At 45.2% G+C, this 19,214-nt stretch overlaps 1 protein-coding gene across 7 annotated transcripts in view; it reads left to right on the top strand.

The window, feature by feature from the left end:
* LINGO2 (leucine rich repeat and Ig domain containing 2) overlaps nt 1-19,214 on the top strand; it is a 3,618,115-nt gene that overhangs the window by 2,245,851 nt on the left and 1,353,050 nt on the right. For all 7 annotated transcript variants that reach the window (XM_069240594.1, XM_069240603.1, XM_069240567.1 and 4 more), the window contains one exon: nt 4,881-4,942. The gene's annotated coding sequence lies outside the window, so the exon portion shown is untranslated. The remainder of the gene's footprint in view (nt 1-4,880; nt 4,943-19,214) is intronic.

Below are 19,214 nucleotides of genomic sequence, written 5' to 3' on the forward strand. Positions count from 1 at the left end.
ACGACTGGTCCACGCTCACCACAGAGGAACCAGTCAACATCATGAACATCACCCACTCCGGAGCCCCTTCGGACCCCTGCCCGTACCACATCTACATCAGAGTCTGCGCATCCTTCACCCTCTAGCTACGTAACACAATCAACTGCTCCATCACAATGGGCAGCTTCCCTGAGGACCGGAAATACAATTAAATATGCCCTCTCCTGAAGAAACCTTCGGCTGACTCATCAGAACTGAAGAATTTCCAGCCCATCTCGCTGCTACCTTACCCCACCAAAGTACTAAAGAAAGTAATCATCGCACAACTAAGGAATTTCATTGAGGCCATCAACTCCCTGGACAGCTTCCAGTCCATCTTCCGCAGCAATCACAGCATGGAGGCAGCACTCCTCTCAGCCACTGACCGCATCCTATTACTCCTAGAGCGCAGCCAAATCATAGCACTCATGCCCCTCGACCTCTCAGTAGCTTTCAACACGGTCTCCCACAGCACTCTGCACACTGGCCTCCATGACATAGGAATCCGCGGAGGACGCAGAGGGTCAGCCCCGCCCTACACCTCCAGACCCACAGGAGTCAACCCCAAGGATCCTCACTGAGTCCCACACTGTTCAACGTATAAATGGCCCCTCTTGCTGCCATAGTCAGAAGCCACGGTATGAACATCATGTCATATGGCGATGACACATAACTCATCATTTCATGCTGGAATGGAAGCCGTCGCCACTTGGATGAGAGAAAGCTGCCTCAAGTTCAACTTCAACAAGACGGAGCTCATCATCTTTGGAAACGTCACCTCAGCTTGGGATGACTCATGGTGGCCCACATCCCTCAGCGTCCCCGCGCCGACCGAGCATGCCCGCAACTTAGAAATCAGCCTCAGCTCCTCCCTATCCATGGCCCGTCAGGTAAACTCTGTCACCTCCTCCTGCTGGCACACACTCCACAAACTCCGGAAGATCTTCAGATGGATCTCAGCAGACTGTTGCAGGATAGTCACCCACCTCTTAGTCACGAGCAAGCTCAACTATGGCAATGCCTTCTATGCCGGCACCTCAACTAGGAACATCTAAAAACTTCAACTCATCCAGAACGCCGGCGCCAGACTCATTCTGGACCTCCCTCACCAAGAACACATCTCCCAACACCTGTGGACCCTCCACTGGCTACCGGTTGAGAAGCGAATCACCTTCAAGTGCTCACCAACACGTACAAGGCCATACACAGCACAGGACCAGCCTACCTGTACAACTGCATCTCCTTCCACACCCCTGCCAGATCCCTCCGCTCTGCCCAGATGGCCCTGGCCTCCATCCCTCGAATTCGCAAAACCCCCGCCATAGGACCATCTTTTGCCTACACTGCAGCGAAGAGCTGGAACAACCTCCCCCTGCAACTCAGACAAAGCCCATCGCTTACCATCTTCAGGAAGAACCTCAAGACGTGGCTCTTCGGATGAGGCACCTCCCCTCCTCCCCCACCCCCTTACAACCCTCACAGGTGAGTAGCCGCGCTTTACAAATATCGATTGATTGATTGAACAAAGCACACGTATAGATAATAAATATTTAATCATGAGGAATACAAGTACAGTAACTTGAGGGTTGTGTTGTGCTCAATACGCAAATATCCTTAGGAATAAAAACTGGAGAAAATGTAACCATAGTTACGGACAACCAGCTCATTTTAGAGAGCATGTGAAATCAATCAAAAATATAGCTGAATGCCTACTTACACCCTAACCCATCTTTTTACATTAAAGCTATTATGCTGGATTTATTCATCCACTGCATATTTGTATTTGCTAAATGTGTTTATTCTCTTTATTCTCTGTCTGGAATGCTAAGTGTTCCCCATTTAAACCCACGGGAAGCACCAAAAATGCAAACTTTTTTCCACAGAAATCACCAAGGTTTTTCCAAACGTAGATGGAGCTTGAAACCCCACACAATCAAATGACCACTGTCTTTCACCTTTTTACAGTTATTAATTGTAATGGTTACTTGAATTTGGGGAAGTGCAAAACCATATGTTAGGCACTACTGTGGTATTGTGGTTTCCAACCTTTCCACGATTCATAAAATATTGCATACTGATCACTGCTGCTAATAGTACCACATATGTGTCTGTTTTATGGTGTAAATTTTGAGCAAATCAGTTAATCTCTGATTTAATACTGCCTAGTGACACTTTCACCATAGCATCACAGGTACTAGTTGTGTCATGAATACTTACCTGACTATAATTTAAAAAAGTATTTCAACACTGGAATATTAACAGCTTCATTGAAGACAACGGAATAGCAGCGGGCTGTAAACACTGATATATGCCCACTGCTGTCTACTTTCCAATGGTCTAATCTGCAGCCTCTGACTCTCATGCTGCACTGCCTGCAAAGGCCCACCTCATTAATATTAATGAGGTGGGTCGCAATTTGTGACCCCCTTGCGAGTGGCGGCATTCACAGGGATGGTGGCCTGCTGTGGACAGCAGACCACCATATCTGTGACTGCTTTTTAATAAAGCAGGTTTTTTTTTGTACTGCAGCCCGTTTTCCTTAAAGGAAAATGAGATGCATTACGAAAACGAAAAATGAAAGGTTTTCGTTTCATTTTTTCAGAGCAGGCAGTGGTCCATAGTACCACTGCATGCTCTGAAAAAATGTTTGCAGTTCCATTCACAAAGGGTAAGGGGTCCCATGGGGACCCCTTCCCTTTTGCGACTTGGTTACCACCCATTTCAAATGGGTGCAAACTAAGATTGCTTTGCGACCGCGTTCGCGGTCACAAAGCAATCTGGCATTGCACTGCGACTCGCAATTAGGAAGGGGACTCCCCTTCCTAATTGCGACTCGCAAACCCGTTTTGCGATTCAGTAACCAGGTTACCGAATCGCAAAAGGGGTTTTATGCATTGCAAAGTGCAGTTTGCACGTCGCAAACAGCAAAATTCGCTGTTTGCGACGTGCAAACTGTTTCTTACATCTGGCCCTTAGTTCTTTCTTAATTCTCACAAGTTCTTCCTCACATTCTGAAGTCCATACAAATATCACATTCTTTGTTTAGTAAAAGTCATTATGTTAGAAAGCTTTTCTGCAAAACTTTGAGTGAATTTTACACAATATTCAGCCATTCCCAGGAATGACCTAACATCATCTTTGTTGATAGGTGATGGTGCGCCAACAATGGCGTCAATCAAAGATGATTTGGTTTCACTTCTTCATCACTGATTTCATGTCCTAGATAATTCACACTCCTTTCAGCGAATTTACACTTTACTCAATTCCACTGTTAATCCCTTGTCCTCTAACACTCAGCACTTTCTGTAATCGCTCATCAGGTGCTTCCCTGTTCTCCCCAAACACCAATATATCGTCCTCAAAGAACATCACACCCTTCACTTTCCCAAAAAGCTTATGCATTAAACGCTGAAACACAGCAGCAGCAAATGCTAGGCCAAGCCGCATCCTTTTAAATTGGAAGCATCCAAAAGGTGTTATGAAGGCTGTGAGTTTCCTTGCCCTAGGGGAGAGTGAAACTTGGTGATATGCTGCAGATAAGTCGATGGTTGAGAACCATTTTGCCCCCTGAAGACTTGAGACCATTTCTGTGATCCTAGGTAATGGAAAATGATCAATAACAATGTTATTGTTGAAATGACGCAAGTCTATACATAGACTAATCTTTCCGTTGCCAAGTCGATATTTATCAGGCTCCTGTAGAGCAGCATTAAACACATTCAAATCCCCACTAGCAGGACTGTTTGGCATTTTGTTGTACGTTTTTAGGCCAAGAGGACCTAACAAGTGCAGAAGAATTATTTTTTTCTGTTCAGATATCATTTTATTCCCTTCATCTATGGCATACATATAATTTAAAAAATAGTCTTTCCACTCAACCCATTTTAGGATTGGTTCATTCCCTGTGGACCAAAATGCTTGTGGCGGATTAATAGTGAAATTCCGCTGAGCACAACCATTATGTGGCACGGATGAAATTGCTAGTCTTCAATGCCCACAGCCTCCTTCCGGCTTCCCACTAGCCCACGTGCTGCGATTATTTACTCCAAAACCCACTGAGGTACAATATGAAAGCTATGAGGATTCCCGCAGCAGTGGTGTAATGCGATGTTCCCCCCCAAACGTCTAGTAGATATTTACAGGCCTTAAACTGAATGAGGCCCCCAAAGGATGAGGCCCGCCAGTACGCCCCTTCCCTTAATGTCTTGCATTTAAAAGAATCCCGCTTATACACAAAAAACAGAGCTTGTAAAGTGGAGTGTTAGGAACAACAAGCTCACATTTTGTATCATTGCAGCGTTCTACTGCAGTCTCCTGGGAAACTGTGACATGTCCTGAATACTGTATTGGAACACGTACTACCCACGAGCAAAAGCTCTCTGCTATTAGTTTAAATATTTACCTCACACGAATTTAACTCGTTGAAACTAATTTAACTGTGTATCTGTCATTAACTAACTGACCCTAATGTAACTATTTAGCTGACATCAACTAACTAACCTTAATTTAACTATTTAGCTGATATTAATAACTTTACTGCGAGCAGGCGATAACTAGCACATTCTGCACATTTCAGAATATGTTCACTCAAAAGACACTTCAAAGGGATTGACGTGATCCACAGTCATGTCCAGCCCCATCAATTTGTTTTTTCTTATCTATAGAGGGTCATTGTTACAGGAGGGTGGGTCTCTCACTTTCAGAGGCACTTGTTAATGATTGGGTAAGCCTGTGACGCATGTAGGTCAGTGTCAATGGCGTGGTTCTGTGGCGTGAGATGAAACATGAGTGCACTGCATTTGCCAGAACAAGAGCAATGACTGTCTCTTTTGAAATGTTATGTTTTTCTTTTTATTATATAGGCATCCAGCCCTGATTACTGAAAGAAAACCCAGCAGCATGATCGACACAAGATTCTTGCTAGGTGAGTCACAGAAAAAACACATCCGTTATTTTCCTGAACGACCTCGGTGCACAATTTGAAAACACATAACCGCAGAGGCCCAAAGATTTTCTTAGGAGCCCAGCGCCAGCACTGGGGAAGGCCAGGGTTGCTGAATACTAAGGCTGCATAGCAGTGATTCCGCCACATGCCCCCTTCTGCTTCCCTCCTCTTCCTAACCCTTTTTCTTACCCGTGCACGTTTCTTATCATCCCATCTCTCTTACTTTTCCTTGTTGTCCTACCTTTCTTTTTCTCTTTCTTGATCCCTCTTCTGTCTTTCTCTTGGTCAGCCTTATTATGATAAATACATCCTGGTGTTCAAAAATAAGTGTCAGTGCCCACCACCTACAACCATATGTGAAGATTAGGCTCTATTCACTTGTTTCACAAGTGTAAACGTACACTTTTATGTAAGTTTACTATTTTTTGGTAGTGACGAACTACAATTTAAGAGTAATTTTATGACTGCAGAGACCCACAGCCAGTAGGGGCTCGCAGGTTCGTAAGAGCTAGGGTGGCGCACGGGGGTATCGGGAGGAAATAAATATTAAATTAAAAAAGAATACTTACCTTCTCCGGTGCCACGCTCCGCTGCTTCCTCACTGGCGCTGCAGGCACAGGCTCCCAGCCTGCCCTGTGCGAATCCTGATGCTGCTCAGAGAAGCATCAGGATTGGCTGCGAGCTCCCAGGTTGAATGCTCCCAGGCAGACTAGGAGCCTGTGCAGGCTCTCTCCAGCCCAACAATCGTGATGGGCTGGAGAGAGCCCTGTGCGCATGTATGTTTGGCCGGCCTGAGATGCCGTCCAAACACACACGCCCTCTGAGTGGGAGTACAGCACTCCCCTCAGTGCACATCACCCCATGGTTTTCTGGTAAAGCTTTCGCAGCTGCCGCTGCTGGCAGAAGGGCAACGATCCTCCGCCCAAACAGAGGAGCCCCCACTGTCCACCGTCAGGGCTGAGAACTCACCACGTCCTGAGTGCTAGTCTTCCCAGTCGTAAAATTACTATTAACTAGTAGTTTTTGAATACCAAAAAAATAGTAAACTTAAAAAGTGTAAGTTTATCCTTATGAATCAATCGTTATGACTGTACAGTGTGCCTCCCTCTCATTCCTCTATATCGGACAACAGTGTCTATTCAATCATCTTATGTGGCTTAATGGATTTGACGCAGACTTTTACCCATTCACCTTACCGGCCCAAACTGTGTACAAGAAATCTGTGTATTTATGAAGCAGCCTTCTCTTTCAGTATCAGGCCAGGTTCCAGGAATTTATATCTGGACCGGTCAAGGGTGTGCTCGGATTGGACAGTGTGTGCCCAATTTTTGACAATTCTCGAGGTAGCCTACAAGTACTAGGTTTACATTATATATTCTTCCAAACAATCATGCAGACAACGTGGAGAGTTATTTGAGAGTAAAAGCTGATGTATATACTTGTCAGGCCCAATCCTCATTATTTACAGCAGGCCAGGCTTCAATAAAAGCACCTGGAAACCAAGCAGATTGTAATAGTAGTTGAAGTTTAAAGAGGTCCCTGTAACCACACCCAAGCCTTTGCATTTTTGTACTAGGAAGACTGGCTATTTACTCCTTGCAATTTGCTCAGCACCTATTTCTCTGCACACTGTAATCTTTGTACCTGTTTATTTTCATGTTATTCTTTTGCTTTCAATGATAAAAAAGTTTAAAAAACAGCAATACAGTTGGAACAAAAGAAAGCAGTATTCTTGATACTTGAGAGCAATTTTCATGCCAGGCAATTGTAAAATGGTAATTGCAATCAAAGGGGTAAATGTCTGGGGCATATCACACAGTTAGCCCCAGGTTGAGCACCCCTGAGTCACTATGGTATCACAGAAGGGGGGCACTTGTGGAGCCCCTTCTGTAATCTTGAAAGCGCTGGCACACTTGTGAAGTGAGCGAATGCCCTCATCTTGATTGAAGCATGCCCCATGCATATGAGGGAATAATTTAGCCTCTGCGTCTGCCCCATATCATGGATGTAGGCGCAGGAACAAAAAAACCTTCAGGATGCACACACACATGCCACAAAAAGGTGGTGCACAGTCTGTGTGCCTTCTTAAACCAGCATTCTGTAGGGCTCCAAGGGGGCTGCCATTGGCCCCACAGACATCACCTTGTAGGGCGGTGCAATGGGATCTCTCACCTCCCTTTAAATTGCAGGCATAATGCTGCCTGCATTGTGAAACACATGATTTCTATACTTATAAAAAGCAATTCAGTATGTCACTTAAAGTGCTGTCCCAAGAGATGGTGAAGGCATTAATAGTGGCAGGGTGCACTGCCTCTGTTTGTGCCCAGCACATGTTTTTAAAGGTGATCAGTGATGCAAACAGGGATAGTGCTCCCTGTCATACAAGCCCTGTAGTTCTTTGAAAACTCTCTTACAAACTCATCCATATACACAGTTGCTGTGAGCTCCTTCTCATGCGCTAAACTGGTCAAATTCTGTGTCCACTCATTGTGAGACAGAAAAGTGAAAGGGCAGGAGATTGTGTTGAAAAGGTGCTCTCACAGGCTGCATTTATAGTCCCTATAACAACTGCAGATAAATGCATTTAATGAAGTACTGGAAAAGCTTCAGCATAATTATGCACCTGTTCACAAGTAGCTCCTTGAGGTGAGGTGAGATATGTCTTCAGCTTGTGGAACCATGAGGTAGTGACAGCTCTGACTTGGGCTGTCATGTTGAGTTTGTAGTCGTGGACGGTCCTGAGGTTCTTGCCATGGGTGATGCGCCTGGGAGTAGGTCCCAGCTCTGTTGGTCACCAGTGTAGTCACTCAGAAAAAATCTCTCCCCAAAGATCATAACTTTAGTCTTCTCAGTGTTTAATTTTAGGCAGTTGGACTTCATTTCATCATTCATTGGCCATTGTGAGATATATATTTTCTAGTCAGATTCAGCTAAGGGGAGAGATGCACTGAGAGCTTGTGGGGCTTGCAGTTTCTGGGGCTCTGTTTGTGAATAGTGAAAGTCTGTGCTTATGCATCTCTAGTATATAGGATCTACACAGGTGCATGTGCAGTTTGAGTGAATATTGTATTTGGATTCATGCCTGTGGTGATTTACTTATGTGTGTGGCATGGCCATTCTGGTGTAGGTGTTTCTGTGTGTAGCATTCGTTTGAGCCTGGTATTAATGTGCCTATGTGTTCTGTGTAAGGGTATAAATATGGTGTTTATGCATGTGGTGGGTACTTGGATGTGGTGTATTTTGTGTTCATTAAAACTGGATGGGTTTTCAAAATTATACTGATAAAATGACACAATAGCTTACTTGAGGCAAGAAGACAGCATGTATTTTCTTAATGTTTATGTGATGCAGCTGCAGCTTCTGTGCATGAATCATCACCTGTGAGACCTCTTACTGTCACATTGCACTGCATCAAACCTAGTGCTATGCAGTGAAATGTAAAAAGTAACCAAACACTATTTAGGAAACATTACCAAATGGAACAGATGAAATGTTGTGTTAAGAATTGCACATATTTCATTTTAACATAGCTTTTATAAACTATATGCTGCAATGTACGCAGAGACTATTCATTTATATGAAAATCATACTTTGTGGCAAATGTTTTGCAATATCAATTTTTAAATATACCTGTGGAATGAATTAGTTATTCCTGAAGTAAGTTTGAATAATTAGCCTTAATGCAACTGTTAGACTTTTCATCCTTGGCGTGGTCTCCCTTAACTTTTTGCCTCTGTTCCCCAGGTTGTTGATGTGTGCTGGACTCTGATTTTATTGTTTTTGTTACTCTGGGCACTTTACCACTGCTAACCAGTGCTAAAGTGCAAGTGCTCCTGTTTAAAATGTGTACGTAATTGATTCTCCATGATTGGTATATTTGTTTTACTGTTAAGTCCCTAGTAACGTGCACTAGAGGTGCCCAGGGCCTGTAAATCAAATGTTACTAGTGGGCCTGCAGCACTGGTTGTGCCACCCACACAAGTAACCCTGTAATCATGTCTCACACCTGCCAAGGCAGTGTCTGTGTGTGTATTTGTACTCTGTAAATTCGACTTGGCAAGTGTACCCACTTGCCAGGCCTAAACCTTCCCTTTTCTTACATGTAAGGCACCCCTAAGGTAGGCCCTAGGTAGCCCCAAGGGCAGGGTGCAGTGTATGGATAAGGTAGGACATATAGTAATGTGGTTTATATGTCCTGACAGTGAAATACTGCCAACTTCGTTTTTCACTGTTGCAAGGCCTGTCTCTCTCATAGGATAACATGGGGGCTACCTTTAAATATGATTAAAGTGTAGATTCCCCTAGAGAGTAGATGGACATGTGGAGTTTGGGGTCCCTGAACTCACAATTTAAAAATACATCTTTTAGTAAAGTTGATTTTAAGATTGTGCGTTTGAAAATGCCACTTTTAGAAAGTGAGCATTTTCTTGCTTAAACCATTCTGTGACTCTGCCGTGTTTGTGGATTCCCTGTCTGGGTCAGTTTGACAGTTGGGTTGTTTTTCACCTCACACCAGACAGTGACACAAAGGGGGCTGGGGTGTAACCTGCATTTCCTGATTAGCCATCTCTGCTAGGAGGGAGGGGTGGAGTGGTCACTCTCATCTGAAAGGACTATGCCTGCCTCTGACAATGCCGGCTCCAACCCCCTGCTGTGTGTCTGATGACTTGCCTGGGCAAGGCAGGATTTCACAAGTAGGTGTGAGTCCCCTTTGAAGAAAGGTGACTTCAAAGACTAAAATGGGTATAAGAAGGGCACCCAAATCTACAGACTTTAGAAACACTTCTGGAACCAAGAGGAACCTCTGCCTGGAGAAGAGCTGATAGCTGAGGAAGAAGTGCTGCCCTGCCTGTGACTGTGCTTTGTGGAGCTTTCCTGCAGTGCTGCTTCTGCCAGAGTAAGAGGGCAAAGACTGGACTTTGTGTGCCTTCCATCTTGAGAAGAAATCTCCAAGGGCTTGATTTAGAGCTTGCCTCCTGTTGTTTGAAGTCTCAGGGACAGCAAAGACTTCTCTCTGCCAGCACCTGGAGTCTCTGGAGAGACTCCTGCTCTGACAAGTGGTGCCCTATCCAGTCCCTGGGCCCTCGAAAGGAAAGCTGGTGGAAATCCAAGGAAATCGACTTCGGACGACTCCGGACCGACGCCGCTGCTGAATCCGGTAACGCCGCCTGCACCTGACGCCGTGACCTTCGCTGGAACGCGACACTCTTCGCAGGCCCGTCGCCGCAGCAGCCCCGCTGAAGTCCGCGACTCCGTGGAAGTCGCCGCACCACGTCGTGACCGACGCCGCTTGAAGTGCACGGATTAAACGTTTCGCACAGACGCCGCGATTCCTGACTTCGCGCCTCGGCTTGTTTTCACTCTTCACCAAAGGTACTGTACTTGGGGGTCTACACGACTCCGTGTCCGGCACCGCTGGTGTCGGCTTGTTGGGAACGACTCCGTCACAACGCCGTGTTAACATCTCATTGAAGCATTTTTGTTTCTAAGCGCTATTTTTGAGTTTAATCTTTAAAAATTCATAACTTGACTTGTGTATGTCGGATTTTTGTCGTTTTGGTCTTGTTTTGTTTAGATAAATATTTCCTATTTTTCTAAACCGGTGTTGTGTCATTTTGTAGTGTTTTCATTGAGTTACTGTGTGTGTTGGTCCAAATACTTTACACCTAGCGCTCTGAGGTTAAGCCTACTGCTCTGCCAAGCTACCAAGGGGGTAAGCAGGGGTTAGCTGAGGGTGATTCTCTTTTACCCTGACTAGAGTGAGGGTCCTTGCTTGAACAGGGGGTAACCTGACTGTCAACCAAAGACCCCATTTCTAACAGCAACCAAGTGTATATCATGTCACATTGCATAACTCTTGGTAGCTCTTTATTGAACTGAGTTTTGATCAACACCATTGCTAGTACATGTGAAGAGTAAGATCACTATAAAGTGGACCACTGAAATTATGTAACGGGAGGACCAAATTATGTAACGGGAGGACCAAATTATGTAGCAGGTTGACTAAATTATTTAGCAATGAAAGACAAATATTGCAACATAACGAGGCATATTTTGTGACAGTATTACTTTGTTATTTTGTTTACGCTTGTTATCACTATTTGGGCATAAATTGCACCTCAGTAGTACAGGTTTACCATCCAAGTATAGCAATAAGCAACAGAAAAGTCACCAGTCAGCCTTTCCGAAGGGCCTTCAACTGTGCAGCAACATGTGTTGCAGTAATTGTAGCAACTTTTGAACCTTTTGAGCTAGTAACATTTTTTTTAATCTGCAGATTATGCATCATATCATAGATTATGTGGCAAATCCACACCATTGCGACAAAATTGCATAATTCTAGTGGTCCCTGCTATAACATGGGAAGGTGCAATGTACTGTGACAAGATATCAGAATATGAAATGGGCATATTTGTAAATTTGCCACACTGGTAAGAATAAACCCAGCCCAACATAATTTCTTAACTTGGCAGATATCAAACAGGCGCACATATTCTAGTTAGCATTGTAATTCTGCATTCTGGCTGCTCATTTAATGAGGCGTGAACTGCCACTATCTGAATAATATAATGCATGCCCCATTCTACAGTATATTACTGCGCACGTCCTACACAGACTAAACCTCATAACACTCTCAGAAGCCCCACACAGAGACAGCCATAATTGAGGTGCAAAAGGCTGTTCATAGCCCTGGGTCCTGGTGCCACTGCACATGCTGCATCTTTGGCAGGTAAATCCCTGTCCCCTGTCCCCCAACACACACCTTCCCACTGCAGCTTGCCTCACACATGAGCAAGGGTTGCCACTAGGATGTTTGCTTTTTATCGGCATGACCAGAGTGTTAATGTCCCAGCCAATACAAAAGTAGGGAAAATCTATCATCTAAAGCCAGTATTGTTCCCTAGCAGTACATAATTATAACAGCTATTACTAAAACAGTGTACTTGCAAATGTATTCTAGAGGTTCCTTGATGACCCGTGACTGATAATTAAAGTAAACAAAGTGAATAAAATCACGTTTGGCTGTTGACATGGATGGGTCAAGGGTGTGCTCGGGTGGGCCAGTGTGCAATGCTTTCTCTGTGGCCTCTTCTCGTGTGGGTGTGACTGGGTGGGCCAAAGGTCATGTTTGGGTGGGCCTGGCCTGTTCAATATCATGACAATTAGGAAATTCCCTCACATCAACCCACCCAGAAAGCAATACCATGTATGGTTTAAGCTGCTTTCTGTTTATTTGGTGCACAGACTGGAGCTAGGCTAGCCTCAGTGGCACCAGCCTGTCCGGTTTTGCAATGGTAAACTCCGCCTGTAATTTTAGGCTGCTGAATAATACCACGTAGTGCAGAACAATACTGTTTTTAGTGACAGACACATCTCTGAACCCCTAAAAATTGGTGCTTGTACTTTGGTCATGCATACGGCTATTACCAGTCCCGTCAAAAAAAGTGGGCTTTCTTCTAAACAGGAAGTTCTTATGCCACATCGTGGAAGTCAATCATTTTACAATTACAAGACACTTAAAATTACAAAACACAATATTACAGCATCCGGCATCAATTGGGGTGTAAACACAAGTCAATATGATTATGATTCTGTCAAAGTCAAGTTCGGTATCAAGATCCATGGGGACACTGTCTTTATTGTAAATACCTATAAACCTGATGTTTGAGAATCTATTGCCTTGTCACACTTCCATATAGTCAAGGCTACTGGAATTATGCGATTCTGCGGCCTTGGCTTTTTTTCTCATTATTTAGGATTTGCTGAATTTGCCTCATAAATCCTCATCTGCTTCATAACCTGCTAATTTTAACAAAAAAAAAGTTTCTGGATCAAATTGATCAAAACTTACTAAAAACGTTACAACATATCTTCTCGGACAACGAAGGGTCCTTCGCAGGGGTCACCAGGTCCTCTTTCATTTGCTTATTGCTGTATTTGGTGGTTAAATTGGTACTAACGAGGTGAAATCATTTCCCAGACAGTACAAATATGTGTAAAAATGACAAATAATTTGCCATTGTGGCAAATAATTTGCCTTTCCTTCCCCCCTAATTTGGTCAACCCTTCGGCATAATTCGGTGCTCCCTTGTTACACAATTCCAGGGGCCTTGCGTATAATGTGCAATAAAAAAGTCTTGTTGCAGTTAAGAGAATTGTTTTTATCAATCATATCTGAAACAGACATACATTTATGAACATTTATTTTAAATTGATATACTTTCTTTGCTTCTTACAATGTATTTAAAACGTCAACAGAACTACGAAAAACATAAAGTAAACAGAGATATTGAAAAGTTTTTCTGTGTAAGTGTCCCGAACAATTCCAGTTGCAGGCACTCAAATCACTGTTGCTCACATTTGGATTGAGCTCACAATCAAAATTGACCCAAGCATTAATATGTATCCCCAAAATTATGCGATATGGAGTAATGGTGATTTTGTTATGCAAAATTACCAAAATTACACCAACTTTTGCAACGTAATTACATTTTGGCCCAGGCCTTACCAAAATGGAGCTTTCACACCCCAATGACCAAAACACTGTATTTCAGTCATTTTAGCTATCCTGAAAACCTTGTTGGTTAGCAAATAGACAAATCAGCTAGGCTAAAATGTCCTGCACCAGGCACAGACTGGTCCTATATGTGGCAATGAAGGAGCAGAATTTCCAAATGAAGCTGCACAGTACTGTGCTGATGAGTTGGTTGAATGGCCTTTTTTGGATATTGCACTTTCCTCCTGTGAAATAATTTTTTACCTATCTCGTATATGAATTCTTTACGGTTAAACCACTCCCACCAAGACAGACTGAAGAGAAATATGTAAAAACATCCCTTTGCATGAAAATCTGTGTGCCCCGCTCTGGTCTTTTTGCAATACGATGTTCATCAGACTGATCGACAAGCGTTGGACTGTTACAAAAAACTAAGGCTGGATATCGAATCAACAATATCAGTGGAGCATAATATCAAGAAAAGAGTATCAGAAATAAAACATTAACAGATAAACAAGTCTAGATTTTTTATACTTAACTCCACATATATTTACCTATGTGGTGCATATGTCTTCAAGGTACTGAGATATGGAGTTAGAGTAGTAAATCTATACTTCTCTATATGCACTTACCTTTCCATAGTTTTTCCCCTCAATAATATTTTGCTGATATTGTTGGTGTTGATATTAGTTTAGTTTAGTTTAGTTTTATGGTTTTATAGCGTGCATAGCTACCCTAGGGCATCCCAGCGCTAATATACGTGAAGACTCCTAAGAGAGAAAAAAGAAGAAGATAAAAGAGAAAGATTAAGGCAGAGGATTAGCTACAAAAAGGACCGTTTTTAGATTCTTCCTAAACTGACGTTCCGAGGATTCATGACGAAGCTCTGATGGAAGGGAGTTCCAGAGGCGAGTAGCTTTGACAGAGAAGGAGTTACCTCCCCGGGATCTCTTAAATCGTGCTTTATGGACTTGCCGGGAGGTAGAAGACCGCAAAAATCTGGCGGGGACATGGAAAGAAAAGCGATATCTGAAAAAAAGGGAACCCTTGTTATGTAAGGCTTTGTGAACCAAACATAAGGCTTAAAATTGAATACGCTGTTTTATGGGCAACCAATGGAGTGCTACTCCAAGAGCTGGCTTTGCAGAAAGATGTCTGGGCAGATTAGTGAGCAGTCTGGCTGCAGCATTCTGTACAACTTGAAACTTTTTTGTCACATAGTCCGGAGAGCTGAGGAAAAGAGAGTTGTCATAGTCAAGGCGAGAGAGAATCAGAGCCTGAATAAGGATTCTTCTGGCCATGGGAGGTAGAAGATTAAAAATCTTCCTAAGAGATCTTAAAGACCAAAGTACATAGAAGAAACCTTTTTGGACTGGAGCTCCATCGTTAGACGGGGCTCAAACCAAAAACCAAGGCTTTTGATGTGTGTTTTAGGAGGGGGAAGGCTACTAAAAGCCTCTGAGTGTAAGGTCAAAGGGATAACAGGAGAGCCATTACCCACAATCATTACCTCTGATTTTCCATCGTTACATTTCAATTTAGATAGGGTCATCCAATTGGCAATGTCCATCAAACAGCGGGAGAGACTGGCAGAGGAGGAATGCCCAGTGCTAGAGAGGGATACTACTATCTGGGTGTCATCAGCATAGGTGACCATAGAGAGGTTGTGGGGGGAGACAACTTTGGCTAAGGAGGATAGATAAATATTAAAGAGAGTCGGGCTTAAAGAAGAGCCCTGAGGAACTCCACAGGTCAGAGGATAAGTATCTAACAAAAATGAACAGTCTAAGACTTGAAAGGATCTTTCCGTAAGGAAAGAAGAGAGCCAAGAGAGAGCAGTAGCTCCTATCCCCATCTTAGAGAGTCTGTGGCAGAGGAGGTTATGGCCCACAGTATCAAATGCTGCACTGAGATCGAGTAGAATGATGGCAGCATGATCCCCTTGATCTAAAAGTTGCCAGGCAGATTCAGTGACTGCTAAAAGAGCAGACTCAGTACTATGTTGGGCTCTGAAACCCATTTGAGAGGGATCCAGGAGCTCCTGGTTATCTAGATAGCTGGTCAATTGATGATTAACATGTTTTTCTAGGACCTTTGCTAGGACAGGGAGAAGAGCAATGGGTCTATAGTTGTCCAGAGAAATGGGATCTAATTTGGGTTTTTTGAGAAGGGGTTTGATGACGGCGTGTTTAAAAGATTGAGGCAGAGAGCCTAGAGATAAAAAACGATTTAAAATTTGTGTTAGTGGCGGAACAATAATGTCTGAAGCCAATGACAAAATGGCCGGAGGAGCGGGGTCAAGAGGAGAACTAGATTTAATATTAAGAAGAGAATTGGTTACCAAAGTGTCTGTAAGAGGTTGGAAAACACTTAGGGGGTCATTCTAACCTCGGCGGTAAAAGGCCCTTACCGCCGGTCAGAAGTCCGCCATTCTACCGCCGTGGCCGCGGTAAACCGCCACGGTCATTCTGACCTTCAACTGTGAAACCGCCAAAAACCGGACATCCACGGAAGCCCGCCTCATCAGCGGGCAGCGATAAACTGGAGATGACCAAACCTCCACCGCCACGCCAACACAAACACGCCCATGCCATTCTGACCCACGAATCCACGCGGCGGTCTTTTAACCACGGTATTCTATTGGCGGTACACACCGCCGCGGTCAAAATACACACACATATACAAAACACAGCCACATTGGACAATTTGAAATACACACACCTGATACACATACAAACAACACTCCCACACACCCAATTAAATATAAAACACACACCCACATCACCCACAAACCCCTACGACCACAAATATCTGAGAGAAGGCGCAATACACTGAGAGAGAGCACAGGGAACGCAAAGCACAACACACACAGGAACCCAACATCATCACCCACACCACATCTACGCACACATCACCACGCACATAACCACAAACACCACCCCACACCTCATCCACACCACCCCATGGCACCCCAAAGACACCCCAGGTTCTCGGACCAAGAACTCAGGGTCATGGTGGAGGAAATAATTAGGGTAGAGCCCCAGCTCTTCGGCACACAGGTGCAACACACCACAATAGCCAGGAAGGCAGAGCTATGGCAAAGGATCGTAGACAGGGTCAACGCTGTGGGACAGCATCCCAGAAATCGGGAAGACATCCGAAAGCGATGGAACGACCTACGGGGGAAGGTGCGCTCGATGGTGTCAAGACACAACATCGCTGTGCAGAAGACTGGCGGCGGACCCCCACCCACTCCACCCCAATTCACAGCATGGGAGCAAGAGGTAGTAAACATCCTGCATCCTGATGGCCTCGCTGGAGTACCCGGAGGAATGGACTCTGGTAAGTCGATTCTCAACTACTTCACCCCCCCCCCCCAGCATGCCGACCCACACCCCCACCCTCACCCCCAATCTCAACCCCCCAGCACACATCCTCCCTGCCAATGTCTCACCAGCACAACCCACCCTAAACAACACCAACCCCTGAATGCCAACACAAACCATAGACACCCATCACCTATGCATGACCACTGCACATACCCATCCACCCCCCCAACCACCCTCACAACACCTCCCACAAGGGAATGCCATCACTGGTGGACAAGGGCACTCACAAAATGCACGCCATGGCACACACAAAAGCAATAACCATACTCTTTTACCCCTGCAGGGCCCGAACGCCAACACACGGCCACGGAGGGTCCAGATTTGTCCATCCCACCCCCAGAACAGGCCCCCAGTGAGGACAGCAGCTCTGTCGACCTAGAACCTGATGACCAGCCCAGACCATCGGGGACCTCTGGACAGTCGGTTCCCCACACACAGATACAGGCCACAGCAGACCCAACCCCCTCTGGGAATATCAGCACAGCCCCCACCCAGCGGGCCCATGCCTCTGTCTCCAGGACGAGTCAATCAGCGGTGTGTCCGCCACTACAGGGCACCCAGGCTGACCCAACACCCCAACAACAACAGGGACCTGGGGGCAGTGGTAGTGGGCACACCGTCCAGGGGACAGAGGCCCGGGGAAACAGGGCAACTGGGAGGGCTGCAGTGCGACAGGGGGGGGAGGACAGGCCCAGGGAACCCACTCTCCAAGAGGCCCTCACCACCATCATGGGAGCATACCACCACTCCCAGGAGACGATGGCGACGGTACTGGCCAGGTTCACGGAGATCCAGGCACAGCAGGAGGAACGCTACATGGGGTTCAGCAATGAACTCAGGAACATCGGTACCGCTATGGGGACCATAGTCCAGGCCCTCAACCGGATAGAAAACACATTGCGGGACCATGTGGCACCACAAAGGGCCCCTGTCACTAGCCAGGACCAGGAACAGCCTACCACCTCCGCCGGCGCTAGTGGACAGGAGGCCCCACTACAACGACAGGCCACCAGAACCCCACCTCCTGCTGAAGAACAACCACCCCGCAAGCGGAACCTGAGATCTCACAGGAAGACAGAGTAGGATGCCCAGACACCCGCCAGCATAAGATACCCCCTGATGTCATCCCACTGTCCCACCTTGTCACCCTGTCCAACCTTAAACAGCCACTGCTCCATCCTTCCACAGGCATATGGACAATGCACCTGTGAAACTGAGAACTTGACTATGCCATGGACATTACTCCACCATCACCCATCACCGTTTTAATATCATGTACCAATATCTAGCACTAAAAATAAATCACTCATTGCACTGAAATTATTCAGGAGTCAGCCTGTATTTTTTACAAATGTATTACACATTACTGTTCAATAATGTTCAGTCAATTTGTGAAGACAACATACCAATGTCAATAAGCTTTAGTCCATGGGCTAACCAAGCAGAAGTCACGCAGTGGGTCATACAGCACTGAAAAGGGAAGGGAAAATCAAAAATCAGTTAAAAAGAACTGTGGGGAAATACACAAAGTAGAGATGCAGGAGGCTTTAAGTAAATGTTAAATGGCGTGGGTGATTCTTACCTGTGTGCTACTGAAAATACTGTTGGATAACTGTGTCCCTGTTGTCTGTGTCGTTCCCGTCGTCTTCCTCCTCTTCACTCTCCACAGGCTCCACAGCTGCTACAACACCACCATCTGGACCATCCTCCTGCAGGAAAGGCACCTGGCGTCGCAATGCTAGATTGTGCAGCATACAGCAGGCCACGATGATCTGGCACACCTTCTTTGGTGAGTACATTAGGGATCCACCTGTCATATGCAGACACCTAAACCTGGCCTTCAGAAGGCCGAAGGTTCTTTCTATGATCCTCCTAGTTCGACCATGGGCCTCATTGTACCGTTCCTCTGCCCTGGTCCGGGGATTCCTCACTGGGGTCAATAGCCAAGGCAGGTTTGGGTAACCAGAGTCACCAATTAGCCACACACGTTGTCTCTGTAGCTGTTCCATCACATAAGGGATGCTGCTATTACGCATAACATACGCGTCATGCACTGACCCAGGGAACTTGGCATTTACATGGGAGATGTACTGGTCAGCCAAACAGACCACCTGGACATTCATAGAATGGTAATTTTTCCTGTTTCTGTACACCTGCTCATCGTCTTTTGGGGGTACTAAAGCCACATGGGTCCCATCAATGGCACCAATGATGTTGGGGATATGTCCAAGGGCATAGAAATCACCCTTCACAGTGGCCAAATCAGCCTCCTCAGGGAAAACAATATAGCTCCGCATGTGTTTCATCAGGGCAGACAACACTCTGGACAAAATCTTTGAAAACATAGGCTGAGACATTCCAGATG

The sequence above is a fragment of the Pleurodeles waltl genome, chromosome 1_2 (genome assembly GCF_031143425.1).
Source record: "Pleurodeles waltl isolate 20211129_DDA chromosome 1_2, aPleWal1.hap1.20221129, whole genome shotgun sequence".
NCBI classification, from domain to species: domain Eukaryota; kingdom Metazoa; phylum Chordata; class Amphibia; order Caudata; family Salamandridae; genus Pleurodeles; species Pleurodeles waltl.